Source organism: Oreochromis aureus, linkage group 3 (assembly GCF_013358895.1).
Source record: "Oreochromis aureus strain Israel breed Guangdong linkage group 3, ZZ_aureus, whole genome shotgun sequence".
NCBI lineage: Eukaryota > Metazoa > Chordata > Actinopteri > Cichliformes > Cichlidae > Oreochromis > Oreochromis aureus.
Window position 1 is genome coordinate 124,188,268 of NC_052944.1, and position 25,921 is coordinate 124,214,188.

General features: G+C 40.6%; 1 long non-coding RNA gene across 1 annotated transcript; it reads left to right on the forward strand.

Annotated features, from left to right (window-relative positions):
* Positions 1-492: 492 nt before the first annotated feature.
* On the forward strand, positions 493-25,582 carry LOC120438032. Its single transcript, XR_005611608.1, has 3 exons — positions 493-642; positions 24,188-24,323; positions 25,091-25,582. It is a non-coding gene; the product is annotated as an uncharacterized LOC120438032 (long non-coding RNA).
* The last annotated feature ends 339 nt before the right edge of the window (positions 25,583-25,921 follow it).

A 25,921-nucleotide genomic window follows, 5' to 3' on the forward strand; every position in this document is an offset into this window, starting at 1 on the left:
CTCCCACAAAACGCTACGTCCAGATGAACAGATTCAGCTTTTGGAGATTTACTTTCCTGGATGATTGAGAATGCATCAAGACATCCTAAAATGCAGCTTCATCACAGTGGAGTTGAGTTATGATGAGTGTGTCTCCCAAACATTTATGCTGAGGATAAAATATGGCAGGATGGACTCATGTAATACCAGTTTGTACCACAAGGTGGAGTCAGTGTGCTTTATTTAAACTGCAGCCTGTGAGCCATTAAAGACCTCCAGGGTGTCTGGAGCATCTTTAACTTCCGGTTGGTGTGAATTTTGTCATTTTTGTGTTTCAGGGAAGCTGATCGAGTTCGGAGAGTTCAAAAAGAATCAGGATGAGTATGGAAAAACTGCGTGCTGTGTCTGCGCGCGCACACACACACACAACAAACTGGAAGGCTTACGCCCCACGAGTCAATCTACAACTCGTGCTGGTGATAATTGTCCAGGCCTCGATTACAGGCCGGTCTGGCTCCCCACAGGCTGAGATCGACAACTGAGGCAGTTTAAGGTTCCCAGCATGACACTCGGGCAGAGGATCGCTCCAGCCCGATCATAGAGGCGTGGGTACAAGCAACAATTCAGAATAAAATGGAATAAAACCAGGCGAACCAGAAAAAGGTAAGGCCACTTAATAAAAACAGTTTCACGACAAGACAAGACAGCAGACAGCAGATCCTTAGCCTCCGGTAATTGTGGATGCTAATAAAAATAGTTTTAACAGCTTACCCCAGGACTAGAGGCACTATACTGCACTGGTGGAGTTAACTCGAGGACCTCTCTCCACAACGCTGGAGTAAAACAGAAGCTGCCGCGCTACCACAGGGCCGCAAAAACTATATTACTACAGATTCTAGTACTCTGAGGGAATCGGAAGTTAAGCGAGAGCCTACCTGTAGCTGCCATATGATCTACTCGCTTACTGATCAATCCATCGCGGTGTGCCAGCATTGACTGCTGCTTTTTGCCAAACGCAACGGAGGAATAAACCAGGAGAACACCGGCTTAACTTTATACGGACTGACACCACCCTGCAATCAATATGCAGGTGGTTTCCCAATTAACCTAGTTTAGCAGCTGAGAGAGCGAGCGCAGGAGAGAGCAAGGGCGGTAGAGCAAGCAAGGGAGAGAGAAAAAGAAAGGCGAGTAGCCCATCCGGCTACATCAGCAGGCAGGGCATACATGAAATAACCAAGTGGTCGGCATAGTATACACTCGATCTGTGCAGAGTATGGCCTGGAAGTCCCAGGGTCAAAATGGGAGACGCCCCCTAAGGTGGTGGAGAATGACCGAGCTAAGATCCTGTGGGACAAAATATATATTATAATCCAGTGCGCCTTATGTATGAATTCTGGTTGTGTTTAGTGCCTTCGAACCAATTTAATGTGGTTCACGGCACTCAAAAGTCTATCAAAAAATGTTTTTCTCATGGTCCGGAGTGAGTAGTGGATTTTCCAATATGTCATTGAATCTGCCACTGGGCTGAGTCATGGCACCTAATCTCTCAGCGCACCTGTGAGTAATCAACCCGCGGGTTTCTAAGACCAGCGCTCACTAACACTCACTGCCGGAATGTCAGCTAACCCCACAGCCTCACGGAGGTCTAGCTTTTACTTCCTCCCCTCACAGCTGCTGGTCTACTCACGGCGTTCGACATCTACTCACCTGCCTGCCTCCCTGCCTCCAGAAAAATACACTCTATAGGGAATTCCTAAAACAAAGAACAAAAGATGCTGAAAATAAATATAAAAAATACAAAAATAAGTTGACCAATATTATACGTGTATGTAGAAAGGAGTATTATAGTAAAACATTGAACAACAATAAACATAATATGAAGGGAATATGGGATGTTTTAAACAGTATCATTAAAAATAATTCTGGACAACAAAGTTATCCTCAATATTTTACTGACAACGGTAATATTATGGAAAACACGGCTGATGTGGTCAACAGCTTTAATCATTATTTTGTAAATATTGGACCAAATCTGGCAGAACAAATTCCTGAGTCACTGCCATCAGTAGACTGTAGTGAAAGCCTGATTGATAGGAACCCTAACTCAATGTTCCTCACAGCAGTGGAGGAAAAAGAAATAATTGACACTGTACACATGTGTAAATATGAAACATCTACTGATTGTAATGATATTGACATGATAATCATCAAGAAGGTCATTGAAGGAATTGTAGGACCTCTAACATATATTTGCAACTTATCATTTCAGACTGGAAAAATTCCAAACAAAATGAAAATAGCTAAAGTTGTGCCGCTGTATAAAACTGGGGATAGACACCACTTCACAAATTACAGGCGGTTTCTTTACTACCACAATTCTCCAAAATCCTAGAAAACCTGTTTAATAAACGATTAGACAAATTCTTAGATAAATATAAATTACTCTCTGACAGTCAATATGGATTCAGATCAAAAAGATCAACATCTCTGGCATTAATCGAATCAATTGAGGAGATTACAAATGCTATAGATCAGAAACAGTATGCAGCTGGACTATTTCTGGATCTCAAGAAAGCATTCGACACAATCAATCATGACATATTAATTAATAAACTAGAACAGTGCGGGATCAGGGGGTTGTACTGCACTGGGTGAAAAATTATTTAAGTATCAGGAAACAATTTGTGAAGCTGGGTGTCCATTCCTCATCATGCTTGGACATTGCTTGCTTGTGGTGTTCCACAAGGCTCTGTACTGGGTCCAAAATTATTTATTATTTATATAAATGATATTTGTAATGAATCTGATATATTAAAATTAGTATTATTTGCAGATGACACAAAAATATTTTTGTTCTGGGGGAATCTAAAGGAACTGCTGGATACAGTTACTTCAGAAATGCAAAAAATTAAAAATGGTTTAACAGGAACAAACTATCTCTAAATCTAAGTAAAACTAAAATAATCTTATTTGGGAATTCCCTTAGAAAGGCACAAGCGCAGATTCATATAGATGGTGTGGAAATTGAAAGAGTACTTGAACGTAAGTTTCTTGGTGTGATTATAGATGATAAATTAAACTGGAAGTCTCATATAAAACATATACATAACAAAATTTCAAGAAGTGTTTCAATCTTGAGTAAAGTAAAACACATTCTGGACCACAAATCACTCCACATTCTCTATTGTTCCCTGATTGCACCGTATTTGCATTACTGTGCAGAGGTTTGGGGCAATACCTACAAATGTTCGCTATCATCAGTCTTTATATTACAAAAAAGGGCCATAAGGATAATCCATAAAACTGGTTACAGAGATCATACAAATCCACTATTCTTAAAATCAAAAATTCTAAAATTCACAGATCTGGTTCATTTTCTCACTGCACAAATTATGTATAAAGCAATAAATAACCTGCTTCCTGACAATATTCTAAAACTGTTTTCTAAAAGGGAGCGGGGATACAATTTGAGGGGGAATTAAATTTAAAACATCCTTGTATCCGCACAACATTAAAAAGTTTTGCATCTCTGTGTGTGGAGTGAAGCTGTGGAACAGACTAAGTAAAGATATGAAGCAATGTCCGAGCATGGTGCAGTTTAAAAAGCAGTTTAAGGATATGGTTTTTACAGGGTACAGGGAGGAGGTAGAGAGTTGATAGGGTGTTCTTGTCCAATATTTTCATGTGTGTGTGGGTGCACGGGTATGTTGGTATGGGTATATATATCTGTAGGTTGTGTATCCTTTGAGGTGTTACTGGGGTTATTGAAAATGTGTATATGTGTGTATGTGTATATACGTAGGTATGGATAGATAGAAACATATATACATTTATATATATAAATTAATAAAAAAAAAAAAATACACATAAAATATAATGTAATTGCAAGGAGGTATTTCTGTAGTCTATTCATTACTACATAGTGGAAAAGGGGTGGGACTAAATAAGCTTATGCTTCTTCCTGCTCCTTTTTGAACATGAAAGTTATTTGTAGTTGTGGTTGCTCGTTTTCCTTTTGTTTTGCTTTGTTTATTTGTCTCTTTGAATTCTATGTTGTTGTACTTTTTTAACATGTTCAAAATAAAGATTCAATCAATCAATCAATCAATCAATCAATCGGTTAGGTTTCACCTGGACCATCTTGCCGCCTCAAACCTCGCCTCTGCCTGCAAGAATGACTCAGTGAGCTTAGTTCTTCAGGCCTTCTCCTGCCCCGCAGTTTTGGAAAATACCCAGTGTCGTGTTCCTTGGCTGTTTCTACAGTCGGTCACAGAGACTCCTTCTCTATTGGGCCCTACCACATTCTATTGTAGAGTTTTTTTTATTTTCAAGTTGTGACTGTTGTGTGAATTGCTTTAATTGAGCTTCATAGCTTCCACCCCTGTGCATAGTGCTACAGTATATATTAATTTTGCATCTAGTAATACTGAGTATTCTGATACCACAGTATATTTGACCCTCAGTACCTTAGTCATCTGAGTTGCAGTTTCTTGTCACAGTAATTAATTAATATTTAGTAACCCAGAGTTGCTTGTCGCTGCACAGTGCGTTTAATCTCAGTTGCTAATCACCAGAGTGTGACATCACATTTGTGTGTTTGAGTAATTTCAGAGGTCAGTTTTGTACCTCTCGCTTTCTGTTCTTCGTTTATGTGTTTTTTAGTTTTCTATTTTTCCTTCTTGTCGTTGCCACCTTGCTGGCTGAAAAAAGTCTTGTTTTTTGTATCTAATATCCAAACCACCGTGTGGTGTCTGCACCTCAGTCTGGTCCATTGTGCTGGTGGCCCCAGCATGACAGTTTTAGTACGACTTTGGTAAGCTACAAAGCCGCACCGCTTGATGGATTGTCGGAGCATTATGGCTACCATAGTCAGAAGCCTCATGGAATAAACTGGGTCCAAAACTCCATCCGCTTCAGGTCCCAAAGTCAAACGATCCTTGTGGCATCACTGAGACTAAAAAAAAAACTGTCTTTCACCTTTAATAAAATGATCGGTGTTGCTGCTTTACCAGGTGTAACAATTAAGTTTAACATCCAGGCATCCATGAAAACAGGATGTATTAAATCTTATGAAGTTAGAAGTTAGCAGGAAGTTAGGTAGCTGGTTTCGCTAGTTAGCCAAGCATGATATACCATGTTCTGACTGAGAGATTTCTGGAAAAAAAATAAAATGTGCAGCTCTGCTAACACTTCCAACATAAATGAAAACAGTAAACTAAACAGTTTGTAGGGTTACTGAAGTTGAAATAGCTGGTATATAATGCTGTGCTACGTGATTGCTAGCAACACAGCTATGTTAGCATAACATGAACAGTGAAGCTGGAGGATGAATGCCATTTTTTTCACTCGATAAAAGTTCCTGTTGGTGTTAGGTGTAGGCTGTGTGCAGGTAGGAGTGGTGGTAAGGAGGACCCAAAGTGCAGACTCTCGGAGGCAAAAGGTGAACTCAAAAACAGCTTTAATGCTGAACTCAAAGTAACAAACTTCCAAAGTGCAAAATAAACTCAGGCAAGCAGACAGAAACACACAGCATAGTAAACGGTAGATCGTGACAGAGAGCACAGGAAAACACAGGGCTTAAATACACAGAGGGAGCAATCAGGGAATGGGCAACAGGAGGGAAACACAGCTGGGGCAAATCAGGACTAACGAGACAAGGAGAGCAAAACCAGATACACTAACATGAGACATGGACTTTCAAAGTAAAACAGGAAACATAACACAGACTCACAGGCAGGCATTATAACAAAGGGAACAAAGGCGTGGGACCAGGGCAGACACAGACACTGACTGGACGTGGGGATACAGCAAACAGGGGAGACAGCAACTCAGAATCACAGACAGAAAACCAGAACACTAAAACTCTAACAGAACCCACCCAGAGAACCCAAACTAAGAATAATCCAAAAACCCAAAAAGCAAAACTAGAATATAATGAAATAACAAACTCAAAGAACCAAAACACAAACCACTGGGTCGATGACCCAGGGATCCTAACAGTTGGTTTTTGACAAATGCAATCGCATGGCAGGATGCTGTAAACCGACCAAACTTCAGTCAGTAGAACAACTAAGAAAATCAATCCACAATACGAGGTTAGTGATTAATATAAGATAAGATAACCTTTATTAGTCCCACACGTGGGAAATTTCTTTTGTTACAGCAGAAAGTGGACAGTGCAAAGTTACATAGCAAAAATTATAAGGCGTTTAATGCGCCTTATAATTAGGTGTATATATATATATATATGTATATATATATATATATATATATATATATATATAGATATAGATAGATATAGATATAGATATATATATATATATATATACGTGTGTGTGTGTGTATGTGTATGTATATGTATATATATGTATATGATGACAGAGTGGTTAAACTTATTAGAATGATTCTTTTCTACAACTCACATCGAATGATTTTATTTTGAAGCTCAGAGTTTGTTGAAGTTTTTCCTGGAGCAGGACCCAGAACAATTAGAAAAGCAGATTTAAAAAAACGCTCTGTTGCAAAATTAGAGTATTTCTCTAGTTGTAAATACATGGCTTGGTAAAGGTACACATTAGTCTGACATCTGGGGCCAGAGCTGAAACTGTTCTGGGCTAGCACAGGACCACCAGTGTTTCTGCAACTGGCCTTGTGCTGGCCCATGTGTTAAACTGGTTAAATTGGATCAGTTTTTAAGCAGATGTTTTTATAGAATGACAGAAACATGAGAGATGCTGAATGTCTTTAATATTTGTTACACTGAGTACTATTGGATGTCCACGTATTCAGCCATGATCGAAACATGTCGGATTCATTTTAATGAGCTCAGACATGTTGAAAATGCAGAGGAGCTGGTTGTGAACTGAGCTTCAGAGAAGAACAACATATTGATATTCATTGTGAAACTTTGAGTGTAAAAAGACAGAAAACCCACACTTGGATCCTGGAATAATGGGAGCTTCCATCTTTAAAGGACTGAAGAGGAAGAAGTTTACAAGGAATCATTTAGAAGAGTTTCAAACATTAACTGATTGAATCCATGAATCTGAAAACATGTTTGTCAGTGAAAGAGACAGACATGTACAGACTGAACTATCTGTTCAACAGTCAGAGTGTTTCTCTAACGGGAGACACTCTTTACACTCCACTCAGCACAGGGACACTGAGGAACCAGGACAGAACCAAAACCCAGGATAAAGAGTTTCAGTGAAAGTGGTGTTAAAGGTGTGGAGGTGGATCAGAGTGTCAGAGGAGACTCTGTAGAAGGACAGAGTGCCAGCAGGACAGTCCACATACACTGCTGCTCTGTTAGAGACAGAGGAGGAGGAGGAGGAGGAGGAGGAGGAGATGGATGTGTGTCTGTTATTGTGCCTGAGAGACTGAGGACCATCATCAGAGCAGCTCAGACTCCAGGACTGATCATTCCATCCGAACACACAGTCTTTACTGACTCCTTTCCTTCTGATTCTTCTGTAACTCACTGATATATGAATGCTTCCTGTCCACTCAACCTCCCAGTAACAGCGACCAGTCAGACCATTTCTACACAGCAGCTGAGGATAAAACCCATCAAATCTGTCTGGATGATCAGGATATGACTGAACCTTCTCCACGTGTGTCACCTTCCTGTTGTTGTCAGACAGTTGGAGGTTTGTGTGTACTGTGTTTGTGTCGATTGTGAGTTGACAGGAATCTGATGGAGAGAACAAACACAATCCAGCTGCAGTTATTGATCCATCATCTGTTCATTGATTGACACTTTGATGATGACTCCTGACATGATGTTTTCATGAATCCCATTACAAACACACTTACACTTCCTCAGACCTGGTCTCAACCATCGGACTCCAGCAGGCTCCACCCTGAAAGGAGGAGGGGGGTCAGAGCAGCACAGTCAGCATGCACACATGGACATTACATGGCTCTGATACACATTACTGTTAGATACTGATAAAGGAACAGTCCAACATTTTCACAAATGCACTTCAATCCATATGTGGATCAAACTGCTGATGATTTGGACTGACCCTGGATCTGTCAATACACAACTGTATTGAATGAAATATGACTGATTAGAACTGTGACCTTCGTTATCTTTATATTCCTCTTCTGTTTAGCTGGAAAGGACATCTCCCTGCCTTTGCTGCAGGCTGTTTTTCTCCTGTTGGTGTCAGTGTTGGTGGGGTTTGGCAAGCTCATCTTGTAACCGGAAGGTTACCTGTTTGATCCCCTGCTCTATCTGCCTTGGTCGTTGTGTCCTTGGACACGACACCTACCGCCTACTGGTGTTGGCCAGAGGAGACGATGGCGCGATATGGCAGCCTCTCTTCTAGTCTGCCCCAGTGCAGCTTTGGCTACAACTGTAGGTTGCTACAGTTGTAAAGCACTTTGAAGGTCTCGAACAGCGCTATATAAATGCAATGCATCGTTATTATTATTAATGTGGTTGCTGTACATGACATTTGTCATCTGAGTGAGTGCAGCATTGTTTTCATGTGTTTTAAAGCCACCTGAAACTTATTCATGTTCTGATTTAACAGCAGATTTCTCCACATGCACACAGAGAAATATCTGCCTCTGTCACACAAACAGTGGAGCATATATTTGTTTTTAAATATTTCATGTTGAAACTATTAAGGGACCAGTGTATTTCCTCAGCAAACACTCTGATCCTCATTTTAGTGCACTGAATTGTTCTGCTGTCAGCTGACATCAGTGCCTCCCCTTATGAAGATACCCCTTGCTGTCTCGGATCATTTACCTCCTTTTCTCCAATCACACTAAATGACTTAATTATAGTTTTAGGTAAAATGAAATCCTCATCATGCTCTGTAGATATATTACCTCACTCTGTCCTGTCTGGGTCAATCACCAGCATTGGTCCCACATTACTATCCATCATCAACAGTTCACTGAGGCAAGGCTGTGTTCCATCTTATTTTTAACATGCTGAGGTAACTCCTCTGTTAAAAAAAAAAAAACAGAATCTTGATCCTAGCTCTACTAGTAATTACCGACCTATTTCAAAATTGCCATTTTTAAGTAAATTACTTGAAAAAATTGTTGAAAATCGGTTCAGGTCTCTATTATGTAAATTACACATTCTTGACCCTTTTCAGTCTGGCTTTCAAAAGCAGCACTCTACAGAGACCGCTCTCTTAAGAGTGTATAATGATCTATTAATGGCATCTGATGCAGGCAATTGTTCTGTGATCATTTTGCTTGATCTTAGTGCAGCCTTTGACACCATCGACCACAAAATCCTACTTAACAAGCTCAAGGTTTTGGCTGGTATATCTGGCTCTGCCCTAGACTGGTTTTCTTCCTACTTATCAGACAGGACCTTTTCTGTTAGGACTGACAGGTTCACCTCTGACATTGCTGCCCTGACCTGTGGGGTTCCACAGGGTTCAGTTTTAGGTCCATTATTATTTTCTTTTTATATGCTTCCTTTAGCTGGTATCATTCAATCTTTTAGTGACCTGTCTTATCATTTTTATGCTGATGACATTCAGCTCCATATGTCCTTTAACCCTTTAAGGCCGGTCGGAGCGGACACGTTCCATTTTGCGTAACTATTTTTAAATCCTGCAACCACGTAAGCTAGCGCAATAATTTTTTTTTGCACATGAAACCGGAGGAGTCGTACTTACATCTTATGCTATCAGCTTGTCCTAGGTCACAGTTTCCTTCCACATGTAGCTTTGCAAAAATTGCATAAAAAGCACTTGCAGCAACAAAAACATAATATTCCAGAAACACGCTTTGCCGATCCGATCAGCTGTTCATAACACTTCCTACGTCCATCAGCGCAAACTATCGCGTGTCCGCCATGACCTGCCGGAAACCAGAAGTGACATCATTTTGCAGAAATGTAGTTTTTTACCATCGGGGCCTCATGAGCCTATACTGGTGTTTTTAAAAGTTATCTTTGACTTCATGACTTTCTGTGTCGTTTCTGGGATGCTTAGAACTCAAATTGCACTGCTGGAAATAGTTTTTTTTAATGCATATTCTGTTTTTTTGCAAATTTCCATTATAATATTTATTTTCGCTTTTCCTGCAGTATATGAAAATTGGTGTATTTCAAAAATAAAACTATGAAGACACTTAAAATAAATTTCCTGTGGTGGGAAACTAGTTTGTATTTACAGTTTTGAGGATAGGCCTCTTAAATTTCTCTAACTAGAAATATATTAAAAAAAACAAAAACGATTTTCAATTTTTTGTAGTTTATTGCACTTTTTGCAATTTATGTAATTACTATGCACTTAATGCATACATATTATTAAAATTTGGGCTATAATGGTTGTATTGATGTATATCAACTTGAAATGCTCCCAAAAATGGCACTACAGCATGTAAAAATATAATATAAGCTCTGGCGGACTTGGTTCTATGGTAGGTCTTAAAGGGTTAAGCCTCATCAGCTGGATAGGCTGTCCAGCCTAGTCCAGTGCTTAACCCAGGTTTCTGATTGGCTTTCAAGCAACTACCTTGTTCTAAATACTAACAAGACCGAGACCATGATCATAGCGCCTCCTGAGCTACATTCTAAAATCAGTCAGGTTCTTGCCTCCTTCTGTCCATCTGTCAAGTCAAATATTCGAAATCTCGGAGTAATATTTGACTCTTCTCTGAGCCTTGACTCGTGTAAAATCTTTGTCTCGTTCCTGTTTCTATCATTTAAGAAACATCTCTAAACTGCGACATATGGTCTTTTCAGCTGAACTGGAAAAACTCATTCATGCATTTGTGTCATCATGCTTAGATTACTGTAATTCCCTGTTTACTAGCTTGGATAAATCATCTCTCTCTCGCCTCCAGGCAATACAAAATGCAGCAGCCAGACTACTAACTCGTTCTACCAAGCGTGTTCACATCACTCCCATCTTATATTCCTTACATTGGCTCCCAATATAGTTTAGAATTCACTTTAAAATTCTTGTTTTAACATACAGAGCACTAAACGTCCAATCCCCAGATTATTTATCCAAGCTTCTTATAAAATACACTGCTGCTCGTCATCTCCGCTCACAGACTCAGAGTCTGTTGGTTGTTCCCGATTACCGACTGAAGACAAAGGGGACAGAGCCTTTCAGTCTGTTGCACCAAGGCTGTGGAAAAGTTTACCACTACAGTTACGTTTGCTTGACTCTGTGGATTCTTTTTAAAAACAGTTAAAAACGTTTCTGTTCAAACAAGCCTTTTGTTGATCTACATATTTTATATTTTTACATTATTTACATTTGATTTTTACATTGTGTATAATGTCTATTGATTTTATTGTTTATTTTAATATTTGTGTACAGCGCTTTGTGACTGCCTGTCTATGAAAAGCGCTTAATAAATAAAGTTTACTTACTTACTTACATCACTGAGAGTTATGAGGTGCCGTAAGGGACATCATCACTGAAACGCTCTCACACACACTACTGAAATTTTACCTCTCACACATACTACTGAAACGCTCTCACACACACTACTGAAAACACAAGGCATTTCAGTTGAACAGGAAGGCGTTGTTTTTTTTTTTTTGGCATATGTGCTTTTTTTTCTTTTTTAGCAAAGAAAAACATATCTTAAAATCATCAATAAAACTAGGGAGAGAAGGCTTAGCGTTCCTCCATTTAGCACAATGGATATGATATTTACTCAAAAGTATGATGATGTTAATAATGTCTGAGACACTCAATGCTAGATGATCCATATAAAAAAATTATTATGTAATTCAAATAGTGGCACATCATTAATATTTAGGAAATCAATTTAAATTGCATCAAATGCATTGTGTGATAGGGCATAGAAAAAAAAGATGTTCTAGGGTTTCATTTTCATCAGTACAAAAGAACACTGATCCACCTCAAAGCCAAATCTCTTTTTTTTAGAAATTCTGCCACAGGATTAATTTTGTTTATTACTTTAAAGTGTGTTTCTTTAACTTTAGGTACAATGGGCTATTTCATAAATTTTTGGTATGCTTTATCCAGTATATGAAATAACTAAATTAGAACCATGCAATGTAACCGTTCTGTTGTAACTATGAAATATTTTGTCTTTGAAGAAACTACTAATAAATTTCTTATTGCATTTTTATCAAACAGCTGACATTGCCCTAGCAATAAATTTGGGAGCACTGATGAGAAATTATTGTATATCATAAAATTTTTAATCAAATGAAGCAGAGGCAGTGGGACCAGTTCACAAAATTTGTTATATTCTCTTTGAGAACAGTTTAGACAATATTTTTCTGAAAAGTCTGTGTAACTTAGAATGACACCATTATCATCCAACAAATCTGTTATGAATATAATCTTTTTGTTTAAACCAGTCACTCTTGAAAATTGATTTTTGATTAAGTGTTATTACCCTATGATTCCATAAGGTTGAATTATGGGGAGAAGTTATGGGTAAATCTCATTTTCCCAAAAATGCAAATTCTGTTTTGGAAAGTTTGATATCTTCATGGGGATTTTATTTACCTCCAAATCACATTTCAAAATAAAGTCCAATCCTCCTATTTTATTAAACAAGGATCATGGGATGTGGAGCTAAGTAGAGTCTGGCTGTGACAGACAGGATTTTAACCATTTAATTCTAAGGGTGCCAACCAAAAATTCTAATTCTGGAGTTTTGATACCTTTATTGTATTCCTTCACAGGCTGAGATCTTTCAATGTAATGGGTTTTATTCCTCCACAAAAAATCGAAAATAACTGTGTTAGCCTTATTAATGCTTTTAGAGGAGATATATAGAGAGTGAGAAGGATAAATCAATTTGGAGATGCCTTCAGCTTTAGATAGGATGTTTCTGCCAAAAAAATAGCGAGGTCTCTGATTAAGCAGTGGCTAAGTGATTTCTTCATCTCCATGATACAGTTAGAAATATTGGTGTCTTCTCTGCTAATTGGGTTTTTTAGATATTATCAGCCCTATATATTTAACTTTAGGTTCAACTCTAACCAAAGCTATTGAGGAGTCACAGCTTGTATGAATTGGGAGAAGTTCACATGTTTTGATACTGAGAGATAAACGAGAAGCTTTAGAGAAAATTTTGTTTTCTCTACCACAAATTTTCTTTCAAAAAAAAAAAATAGATGTATCATCTGTGAATTGACTTATTTTGAAGTCTTTATTAAAAATTGATATTCCTTGTATGACGTTAGAATTTTTGATTAACAGTGTTAACAACTGAGTTGCCAATATAAAAAGCTTAGGGGAAACAGGACATACTTGCCGAATTCCCTGTTGCGCCTTGAACCCATTCCTTGATTCAAGGAAGCTAAAATATTGTTAAGTAATGCGGCTGTTTCACTTAGACTACAAGCACAGCCGTCCCCAACCCCCAGGTCCTGCACCAGTACCAGTCTGTGAGTCGTTTGGTACTGGTCCAGGTCGCAAGAGTTGAGGCTTGAGTTTGAAATTTATGGTTTTCAGGGTATTTGTCGTTTTTTTATTTTTATATCGTTTACGTTTGCTGAGTAGACATCCTTGTAGTGTTTTGAAATATACCACTTTTTCCATCAGTTTCCTTGTCAGGAAGCAACTTCCTGTTCAGCGGAAATGCCTCTGGTTTCAGTGGAGTGCGTGACTGCATTTCAGTAGTGTGTGTGAGAGCGTTTCAGTAGTGTGTGTGAGAGCGTTTCAGTTGTGTGTGTGAGAGTGTTTCAGTAGTGTGTGTGAGAGGTAAAATTTCAGTAGTGTGAGTGAGAGCGTTTCATTAGTGTGTGTGAGAGCGTTTCATTAGTGTGTGTGAGAGGTAAAATTTCAGTAGTGTGAGTGAGAGCGTTTCATTAGTGTGTGTGAGAGCGTTTCATTAGTGTGTGTGAGAGGTAAAATTTCAGTAGTGTGTGTAGTGTGTGTGAAAGCGTTTCAGTAGTGTGTGTGAGAGGTAAAATTTCAGTAGTGTGAGTGAGAGCGTTTCAGTAGTGTGTGTGAGAGCGTTTCAGTAGTGTGTGTGAGAGCTGAAATTTCAGTAGTGTGTGTGAGAGCGTTTCAGTAGTGTGTGTGAAAGCGTTTCAGTAGTGTGTGTGAGAGGTAAAATTTCAGTAGTGTGAGTGAGAGCGTTTCATTAGTGTGTGTGAGAGCGTTTCAGTAGTGTGTGTGAGAGCATTTCAGTAGTGTTGTGTGTTAGAGGTAAAATTTCAGTAGTGTGTGTGAGAGGTAAAATTTCAGTAGTGTGTGTGAGAGCGTTTCAGTAGTGTGTGTGAGAGCATTTCAGTAGTGTGTGTGAGAGGTAAAATTTCAGTAGTGTTTGTGAGAGCATTTCATTAGTGTGTGTGAGAGCGTTTCAGTAGTGTGTGTGAGAGGTAAAATTTCAGTAGTGTGTGTGAGAGGTAAAATTTCAGTAGTGTGTGTGAGAGCGTTTCAGTAGTGTGTGTGAGAGCGTTTCAGTAGTGTATGTGAGAGCGTTTCAGTAGTGTGTGTGAGAGCGTTTCAGTAGTGTGTGTGAGAGCGTTTCATTAGTGTGTGTGAGAGCGTTTCAGTAGTGTGTGTGAGAGTGTTTCAGTAGTGTGTGTGAGAGCGTTTCAGTAGTGTGTGTGAGAGTGTTTCAGTAGTGTGTGTGAGAGTGTTTCAGTAGTGTGTGTGAGAGGTAAAATTTCAGTAGTGTGTGTGAGAGCGTTTCAGTAGTGTGTGTGAGAGCGTTTCATTAGTGTGTGTGAGAGCGTTTCAGTAGTGTGTGTGAGAGTGTTTCAGTAGTGTGTGTGAGAGCGTTTCAGTAGTGTATGTGAGAGCGTTTCAGTAGTGTGTGTGAGAGTGTTTCAGTAGTGTGTGTGAGAGGTAAAATTTCAGTAGTGTGTGAGAGCGTTTCAGTAGTGTGTGTGAGAGCGTTTCAGTAGTGTATGTGAGAGCGTTTCAGTAGTGTGTGTGAGAGTGTTTCAGTAGTGTGTGTGAGAGGTAAAATTTCAGTAGTGTGTGTGAGAGCGTTTCAGTAGTGTGTGTGAGAGCGTTTCATTAGTGTGTGTGAGAGCGTTTCAGTGGTGTGTGTGAGAGTGTTTCAGTAGTGTGTGTGAGAGCGTTTCATTAGTGTGTGTGAGAGCATTTCAGTAGTGTGTGTGAGAGTGTTTCAGTAGTGTGTGTGAGAGCGTTTCAGTAGTGTGTGTGAGAGTGTTTCAGTAGTGTGTGTGAGAGCGTTTCAGTAGTGTGTGTGAGAGCGTTTCAGTAGTGTGTGTGAGAGCGTTTTAGTAGTGTGTGTGAGAGGTAAAATTTCAGTAGTGTGAGTGAGAGCGTTTCATTAGTGTGTGTGAGAGCGTTTCATTAGTGTGTGTGAGAGGTAAAATTTCAGTAGTGTGTGCGAGAGCTAAAATTTCAGTAGTGTGAGTGAGAGCGTTTCATTAGTGTGTGTGAGAGCGTTTCATTAGTGTGTGTGAGAGGTAAAATTTCAGTAGTGTGTGTGAGAGCTGAAATTTCAGTAGTGTGTGTGAGAGCGTTTCAGTAGTGTGTGTGAGAGCATTTCAGTAGTGTGTGTGAGAGGTAAAATTTCAGTAGTGTGTGTGAGAGGTAAAATTTCAGTAGTGTTTGTGAGAGCATTTCATTAGTGTGTGTGAGAGCGTTTCAGTAGTGTGTGTGAAAGCGTTTCAGTAGTGTGTGTGAGAGGTAAAATTTCAGTAGTGTGTGTGAGAGCTGAAATTTCAGTAGTGTTTGTGAGAGCATTTCAGTAGTGTGTGTGAGAGCGTTTCAGTAGTGTGTGTGAAAGCGTTTCAGTAGTGTGTGTGAGAGGTAAAATTTCAGTAGTGTGAGTGAGAGCGTTTCAGTAGTGTGTGTGAAAGCGTTTCAGTAGTGTGTGTGAGAGCTGAAATTTCATTAGTGTGTGTGAGAGCGTTTCAGTAGTGTGTGTGAAAGCGTTTCAGTAGTGTGTGTGAGAGGTAAAATTTCAGTAGTGTGAGTGAGAGCGTTTCATTAGTGTGTGTGAGAGCGTTTCAGTAGTGTGTGTGAGAGCATTTCAGTAGTGTTGTGTGTTAGAGGTAAAATTTCAGTAGTGTGTGTGAGAGCTGACTTTTCAGTAGTGTGTGTGAGAGCGTTTCAGTAGTGTGTGTGAGAGCATTTCAGTAGTGTGTGTGAGAGGTAAAATTTCAGTAGTGTTTGTGAGAGCATTTCATTAGTGTATGTGAGAGCGTTTCAGTAGTGTGTGTGAGAGCGTTTCAGTAGTGTGTGTGAGAGGTAAAATTTCAGTAGTGTGTGTGAGAGCTAAAATTTCAGTAGTGTGTGTGAGAGCGTTTCAGTAGTGTATGTGAGAGCGTTTCAGTAGTGTGTGTGAGAGGTAAAATTTCAGTAGTGTGTGTGAGAGTGTTTCAGTAGTGTGTGTGAGAGCGTTTCATTAGTGTGTGTGAGAGCATTTCAGTAGTGTGTGTGAGAGTGTTTCAGTAGTGTGTGAGAGCGTTTCAGTAGTGTGTGTGAGAGGTAAAATTTCAGTAGTGTATGTGAGAGCGTTTCAGTAGTGTGTGTGAGAGCTAAAATTTCAGTAGTGTGTGTGAGAGCGTTTCCGTGATAATGTCCCTTACGGCACCTCATACAGAGTCACCTATCGGTCTTCTTCTCTTCTCTTCAATTCAATTTAAGTTTGTTTATATAGCGCCAAATCACAAAAACAGTCACTTCAAGGTGCTTTATATTGTACAGTAGGTCCTACAATAGTAGATACAGAGAAAAACCCAACAATCAAATGACCTCCTATGAGCAAGGACATTGGTGACAGTGGGAAGGAGAAACCTACGGCAGAACCAGGCTCAGGGAGGGGCGGCCATCTGCTGGGACCGGTTGGGGTGAGAGAAGGAAGACAGGATAAAGACATGGTGTGGAAGAGAGACAGAGATTAATAACAGATATGATTTAATGCAGAGAGGTCTATTAACACATAGTGGAAAAACTCAATGGATCATGTGAATCCCCGGCAGCCTATGCCTATTGCAGCATAACTAAGGGAGCATTCAGGGTCACTTGGTCCAGCCATAACTATATGCTTTAGCAAAAAGTAAATTTTAAACCTTATCTTAAAAGTAGAGATAGTGTCTGTCTCCCGAATCCAAACTGGAAGCAGGTTCCACACAGAGGGGCCTGAAAACTGAAGGCTCTGCCTCCCATTCTACTTTTAAATACTCTAGGAACAACAAGTAGGCCTGCAGTGCGAAAGCGAAGTGCTCTAATAGGGTGATATGGTACTACAAGGTCATTAAGATAAGATGGGGCCTGATTATTTAAGACCTTGTATGTGAGGAGCAGGATTTTGAATTCAATTCTGGATTTTACAGGGAGCCAATAAAGAGAAGCCAATACAGGAGAAATATGCTCTCTCTTTTTAGTCCCTAACAGTACTCTTGCTGCAGCATTTTGGATTAACTGAAGACTTTTCAGGGAGTTTTTAGGACTTCCTGATAATAATGAATTACAGTAGTCCAGCCTAGAAGTAATAAATGCATGAACTAGTTTTTCAGCGTCACTCTGAGACAGGATATTTCTAATTTTAGAGATGTTGCACAAATGGAAGAAAGCAGTCTTACATATTTGTTGAATATGTGCGCTGAAGGACATGTCCTGGTCAAAAATTACTCCAAGGTTCCTCACAGTGTTACTGGAGGCCAAGGTAATGCCATCCAGAGTAAGAATCTGGTTAGATACCATATTTCTAAGATTTTCAGGGCCGAGTACAATAACCTCAGTTTTATCTGAATTAAGAAGCAGAAAGTTAGCAGGCATCCAGGTCTTTATGTCTTTAAGACATTCCTGCAGTTTAACTAATTGGTGTGTGTTATCTGGCTTCATGGATAGATAGAGCTGCGTGTCATCTGCATAGCAGTGAAAATGTATACTATGTCTTCTAATGATACTGCCTAAGGAAGCATGTATAATGTAAACAGAATTGGTCCTAGCACTGAACCCTGTGGAACTCCATAGTTGACCTTAGTGTGTGAAGAGGACTCTCCATTTACATGCACAAATTGGAGTCTATTAGATAGATATGATACAAACCACTGCAGCACAGTACCTGTAATACCTACAGCATGTTCTAATCACTCTAATAGAATATTGTGGTCAACAGTATCGAACGCAGCACTGAGGTCTAGCAGGACAAGCACAGAGATGAGTCCACTGTCAGAGGCCATAAGAAGATCATTTGTAACCTTCACTAAAGCTGTTTCTGTGCTGTGATGAGCTCTGAAACCTGACTGAAACTCTTCAAATAAGCCATTCCTCTGCAGATGATCTGTTAGCTGTTTGACAACTACTCTTTCAAGGAGTTTTTGATATGAAAGGAAGGTTGGAGATTGGCCTATATTTAGCCAAGACAGTTGGGTCTAGAAATGGCTTTTTAAGTAAAGGTTTAACTACAGCTACCTTGAAGGCCTTTGGTACATAGCCGATTATTAGAGATAGGTTGATCATATTTAACACTATATTTATTAATAACACATATTAATAAATACAGGAAGCCAGACAAAAAGAGGAACTTTTTCCATATAAGGGTTTGTTTGTATCGAAACTATGGGTGACGTCTTGCAAAATCTATATAGCGAGACAGGCTCCTGATGCCCCAGACGTGAGCTGGCGTTCCTGTGTGTGCTCAGTCTCCAGTTTCAGGAAAATGTAAAATTAAAGATCATTTTTTGAGTTAGACCATTTTGAGCCATGTCTTTCTTTGCCTTAAAGAATACAAAGAACTGGGATTTAATAATACCAATATTTTTCAATACACGTATCCATATTTATGTTTCCAGATTGTTTGTATAGTGCACTTTCTATACTGTACTCTTTGTACAGTTTTTATTTTTGCTTCTTTTGTCTTGTACTGTCCACTTTTCTGCAATGACAATGCAGATTTTCCACTGTGGGACTAATAAATGCAGATTTGCTGCGTGTGTTTGTGTGTGTGTGTGCAACGTTGGCATTTGTTTACTCAGATCCAAGGCAGGCCAAACCTCTGTGTTACAACCTTCAGAAATTCCTGCTGTATCGATACAAAAGACACACATTCACAATATATGGGTACACAAGTCTGTTTTATTTCAAAGTGTTTCAACTTTACAGCATTTGCAGACCCAGTGTCCATCATCCCTGCATTTGGCACAGGTGAATTTGTGACATGTTGCACAGGTAAACAGGCCACTTCTAAGCACTGAAATGGAGAATACCTCTCGCTGTGCAGTGTTTCTTTTGCAAGTTGAGGAAGTTCACGCCGGACTTTATTCACCGTGGCCAGTAATGTTGTTTTTGCGCTGCAGCAGTCTGTGCGACAGTGACAGTGAAGTAAAGAAATTGTCCGTTGTGACTCTCATCATCCAAAAACAGCTCCATCAGTTTCATGACCATCTTCTCTGCCAGACTCTCTCCCTTCTGACGACTAGGGTCCTTTCCCAAGTAAGGAGATGCACTGCAGACATATTTGGTCTCCAAATCCGTGGCCATCCAGAACTTGATCCCAAATTTGTCTGGCTTGGTTGCGATATACTGTGTGAATGGACAACGAAACTTGGTAGGGGAACAGCTGTTCACCTATGGTCATGTGTTCTGCTGGAGTGAAACTCTTAGCACAATTCTTGTTGAAGCATGTCCAGATGTTTGAGATCGCCATAAATTTGTCTGTTTTCACCCGTTCTGCCCAGCGTGTCCTTGTCATCAAATCAAAGGTGTTGCATAATTGAAATGAATTTATCTCGGGGCATTGTCTCTTTGATTACTGGCACCAGAAATCTTTCTGACCAGCAATCCACTATGGCACCAACGGGACACATGATTGCTCTTACAAACAGTTCATGAACTGACAAATTCCAGTCCGGCTCTGTTCTGCAGGCTTGATGGAGTGCACACTCCCTAATGGTCTGCAGCATTCCCACGTCTAACAGGCAAAGGAACATTTGGAGCACACTTGTAATCTTACGCTGTCAGAAGATAAACAAATAGAGAATGGTAAATTTACATGAACCTCACTCTAAATTCAAATTCAAATTTTATTTGTCACACACACACAACCATACACAGTATGACATGGGGTGAAATGCTTGTAGCTGTGCAATGCCCGACCATTGCCCGACAGTGGCTTTACAGTATTTACAATTTACAGGTTTACAATTTACAGGTTACTACAAAAATTTACAAATTAACTTAGAAATTTACAGTAAAAAATGTGCAAATAGCAGAAAGAGATTATAAAGATTATAAATTATAGGAAGTGTGCATAAAGAAAACCAGAGTGCGTGTGGTGATGTGATGTGTGTGAGAGTCCAGTCTTATAGTGATGTGTGTGGGAGAGTCCAGTCCTACACCTGGTTCAGGGCCCGAATAGCCTGGGGGAAGAAGCTCCTCCTCATTCTCTCTGTTTTGGCCTTAAGGGAGCGGAAGCGCTTCCCAGACCTCAACAGGGAGAAGAGTCCATTGTTGGGATGGGAGAGGTCCATCATAATCTTCCTAGCTTTGGTCTTGCACCGCTTGGTGTAGATGGACAGCAGGTCAGGGAGCTCTGATTGAATGATGCGTTCGGCCGAGCGCACCACTCTTTGCAGATCTTGTCTGTCGTGCTTGGTGCTGTTCCCAAACCAGGTGCAGATGTTTGCCGTCAGGACGCTCTCGATGGTGCAGGAGTAAAAGTTCTTGAGCACCCTCAGTGGCAGATGGAAGTCTCTAAGTCTTCTGAGGAAGAAGAGACGCTGACGGGCTTTCTTAACCAGGGTGTTGATGTGACAGGACCATGACAGGTCCTGAGTGATGTGGACACCCAGGTATCAGAAACTGTCCACTCTCTCCACTGGCGTGCCACTGATGATGAGGGGCTTGTAATTCCTCGCCTGCTAAATGGGTTTATATAAATATCATATCTACTATGGCAATGACAAACCTTAGCAGACTCTGTGGGTCCAGCTTGCGCAGTGAAGCACGAACGATTTGCTACTGCACTGGGCATTCCAATTCCAATACCCACGTAGTGTCGTCTTTTGCCATGTGGCTCTGGCAGGGCTTCCCAGTACCACGGGGCCTCTTCCGTGGAGGAAGAGGCCCCGTGGTCTCTTCCGTCTCCTTTTCAGATTCTTCTGAAGAGGTATCAGTGGCCTGCTGGAAAAAGGAAACCTCTCCTCCATCAGAGTCTGCTTCGTCCATTTCCTAAAGCAAGGCCAAAGCCTGTTGCGCAGAGAGGTTCTTCCTGCGTGGCAGTGATACGGAGGCCATCCTGATGTGTGTTCTCAGAAATGCGAACAAGAAATGATTTTCCCGCCTGGGTTGGTCTGCTTTTATGCACAGCACTGTGCTGTAGTCAAGCAATGCCACTTCCTCACATACACAGTGAGATCTGTGCTGAGAGTCAAGGAAGGTGTGAATGTGTGTCTTTCATATTTGCAGGTCAGTCAATGTGTGGGATATTTTATATAGATACGGCAGGCATTTGTGAAGGTTGTAACACAGAGGTTTGGCCTGGCTTGGATCTGAGCAACTCTGAGTTAGTAAATGCAAATGTGCAAGGCCTCAAGGATAATGGGTGGTTTGCACAACAAAAGCAGGAGGAGAATCGAGCTGACGACCTGTGAAAATCTCAGCAGGGGTGAATAACACCTTGGGACTTGCACCAGAAAATAAAAAAGCCAGTAATTCTAGGGGGTGTTGGGTTGAGGGAAGTTACGCAAATTTGCGCAGGTTTAGTAAATCTAGATTGAAGCATTAATTAATGGCAGGACTTCTTTGAGCAGTTTTGTAGGAATGGGGTCTAAAAGACACGTTGATGGTTTGAAGGAAGTAATTATTGAAGTTAACTGAGAAAGATCAATTGGAGAAAAGAGTTTAATTGAATATCAATGGTACTAAAAGTAGCTGTAGATAATATTACATATGTGGGATGATTATTGGTAATGTTTTCTCTAATGATTAAAAATTTATTTGTGAAGAAGTTCAAGAATTCATTACTAGTTAACGCTAAAGGAATGGCTGGCTCAACAGTGCTCTGACTTTTGTCAGCCTGGCTACAGTGCTGAAGAGAAACCCAGGGTTGTTCTTATTTTCTTCAATCAGTGACAATTAGTAACATGGTTTAGATTTACAGAGGGCATTTTTTATAAAGCAACAAACAACAATTTCTCCAGGCTAAATGATGATCTTCTAAATTTGTGACACGCCATTTCCTCTCCAGCTTACGAGTTATCTGCTTTAGGCTACGTGTTTGAGAATTATACCACTGTGTTAGGTTTATATAGTTGGATTGTCATTTATGCTTAGAAATATATAACCATATATTCGTATAAGTATATAATCGCTTGTAGGTTGAGAGAATGTCTCATCCTAGGAGGTCCTCAACAACCCTGTGTACAATGAAGAGGGGAGTACGTTCTCTCCTATTTCAGAGTGTTCTGGCATAGATTACACACCTCCTAGGGTCATGAGAGAGGTTGTATATTCTCTCTTAATATATTTTAAAGCAAACAAACCTATATCTGTTTGTGTGTAAGAGCCTTTGGGCTAAGTTAACTGCTGGACTCCCTGGCGCCAGCAGGTCTGGGGAGTCTTCACAGGGTCACATCTTGACCCCCCCCCACACACACACACACACACACACACACACACACACACACACACACACACACACACATACCTAGACGACACACAGACAAGGCATTCTTTGTTCACATGTATGCTTATGTAAGATGTCATGTGTTAATAAACTTGCCCATGGACAATGTCCTGGTCGTTGTGTCATTGGGCAAGACGCGATATGGCAGCCTCGCTTCTGTCAGTCTGCCCCAGGGCAGCTGTGGCTACAACTGTAGCTTGCCTCCACCAGTGTGTGAATGTGAGAGTGAATGAATAGTGGAGTTGTAAAGTGCTTTGGGTGCGTATAAAAGTGCTATATAAATGCAATCCATTATTATGCATATTCATGTAACCACAATAAAGAACAGCGCTACGGGGGAGCTGCGTCAGGAACAGCGCTCATCTCAGGCATCTCCCTCGTGCATGAGATTATCCAAAAGAGCTCTTGTGACTTGCGTCTTGATTTTGCCATTGTAGTAGAATTGTCTTGGCGTTCCAGCAATAGGCCTGACAGACCTATCACACGGAGTCAAGTACTTGTGATTTGAGGCCTTAGTTTTCACCGGAGCTACAGTATCCAGAGTTGTACATAGGAAGTAAAATTATTGATAATCGATCTCTGTTGGAGTAGTGTTCAGATAGCTGCTCTGCTCTATCTTGGTACAGAGCATTGAAGATGATAACAGTGGATGGATTATATTCTTAAAATTTGTCACAGCGCTTTCAGAAAGACATCTACTGTGATAATCTACTCCCCACTGCTGTGTAATCAATTATTGTAAATGTAAATGTTATCAGGAAATGATCAGACAGCAGAGGGTTTTCAGGAAACACTGTTAAATGTTCAGTTTCTATTCCATATGTTAAAACAAGATGTAGAGTGTGATTAAAGTGGTGGGTGGGTTCTTTTACAGTTTGAGAGAAACCAATTGAGTCTAATAACAGATTAAATGCCATGTTGATAATTAGTAGCATCTACATGGATGTTAAAATCACCCAAAATAATTATTTAATCTGAGCTGAGCACTAAATCAAATAAAAAGTCTGAGAAATCAGACAGAAACTCTGTGTAAGACACAGGTGGACGATAGATGATAACAAGTAAGACTGGTTTCTGAGTTTTACAGCTGGGGTGGACAAGGCTAAGCATCAGGCTTTTAAATGAATTAAAAGTCGGTGTTGGTCTTTGGTTGATTAATAGGCTGGTGTGAAAAATTGCTGCCACACCGCCCCCTCGGCCGGTGCTTCGAGGTTTCTGGTAGTTAGAATGACTCGGGGGTGTTGATTCATTTAAACTAACATAATCATCCTGCTGCAACCAGGTTTCTGTAAGGCAGAGTAAATTGATTTGTTGATCAATTATTAAGTCATGTACTAACAGAGACTTGGAGGAGAGAAACCTAATATTTAATAATCCACACTTCACTGTTTTACTCTTTGGTTCACATGTGGATACTGTATTGTTCTTTCTTTGTGATTTTTTATCTTTAATTTGTTAGTAGTAATAAGATGCTACTACTTCAAGATGGCGACCAACCAAACCGGTTTGACAACCTGTTTCGTGCGCGTGCGCATGAGCGTTCAGGTGTGCTACGGTTATGCTTGTTCATATGTGAAAACACCCCTCTGGGCGGTAACGACTCCTCCTAATGGGATGGCGTAGTTTGTATAGGTATAAAAGTGATCCTTTCAAATTCTAACAGCATCACCGGCACGACCTAAGGAGCACAGACACATCGCCCTAAGGATCCCCGACGCATCGACGTAAGGAACTCAGGATGACATCGGCATCAACCATGACACACAGCCAGGACATCGCCCATGCCACAGCCGCTCTAGGTATGTCTACAGGAGTATGCAGTCGGGGTCCTCAAGCGTAAAAGCAACGCTGTGAAAATGCCGTAGATGGGACTATATTTAAGTTAGAAAATCGAGGCGCCGAAGGGTATGTGTATGCCATTAAATATACCGATGGGGCAGTTGTGCTTAGTGTAGATTGTGGCGAGGGATTGTTTTGGGGGGAACCCCGAGTCATGTCTACTGAAAACTGGAAGCTCTTCTGCACAGTAGTGTGTGCGGACCTGGACAATGTGGGTTTCCCAGAGCTGCTGTATGTTTCCCAGTGGAACAGTGTATCAGGCCCTGAGCTTTACAGGGTTGAGGCTGATCGTTTCAATCGCAACCCTGACGACTTTATTTTTATCAGTGTATGTGACAACAGGGATAGTCTTATAGCTTCCAGAGGGCTTGAAAACTGGAGGTTAAATCCTTACCCTCTAAACCTCGAAGAGTGCACAAGATGGTTTAAGGACTTGTTTTTTATACAGTGGTGCGACTGGAGAGGTTTGTCGCGTCTGTTTAGCCAGATTGATGACGCGATCCAGAGGGACAGACTCAACACTGCGTACGAGAGTATTAGAAAATACCTTGTTTCTGACGATCTGGCGAGTTGTCTGAAGACTGGTTTGCCTGCTACCCTGTGCAAACCTAAAATCATAAGACCTTCTTACAACTAAACAATGAACTGGTAGGTTTAATGTGTGGGTGTGTGCGTTTGCGTGTGTGTATATGTGACAAATTAAGAGCTTTTGGTTTTCATTTTACAGAGCATGACATGCAGTCGTGGGACTTGTCAGAGTCACCATCAACAGCGCTGCTAATCCAGACCCCCCAGACTCCACCACCCTCACCACAATGCTCGCAGGACCCCCTCATATCAGACCTGTGTGAGGAAACTGTAATCGACATCAAACTTGCAACTCTCCACCTGTTTGTACGCTCATACACCGTAGATGGGACTGGAACACAAATCCACAGGGTTGCAGAACACATCATGTATGAACTGAGATTAGAGCGACATATAGTATGCGCCATTAATGACAACATTGCGCACCTGCTAGAAGCAAGTCGTTGTGCCCACCGTGTTAAACCAGCCATGCTCCGCATGATTGGAAAAACTGGGCTGGTAGACACCTGGTTTAATGTGTGCTGTTCAAGTATCCATTGTCTGTGTTTGTGTCTGTGTGAAAATTAAATAAAAGGACATGTTAACATCAACATCTTTGTCATTTGTGGTTTGTAAATCATGGAAAACACATTGCATAAAATATATCATGATCCAGCCCATCCTGCAGGGTTAATAAGCTACGTATAGCGGCAGGGGAGGCATCAGGTGTAACACCTCCACTATCTCAGGTCAAACATTATTTAGAATGAGACGACACTTACACACTCCACAAACCTACGAGGATCCACTTCCCCAGAAATAGAGTATTGGTGACAGGGCTCGACAAACAGTTTCAAGCCGATCTGGTTGACATGTGTGAATATGTGGCAGATAATGACAATGTGAGATACCTGCTAACATGTATAGATGTATTCTCAAAATACGCTTGGGTTAGATGCCTCACAAACAAGACAGGGACTGCTGTATCAGC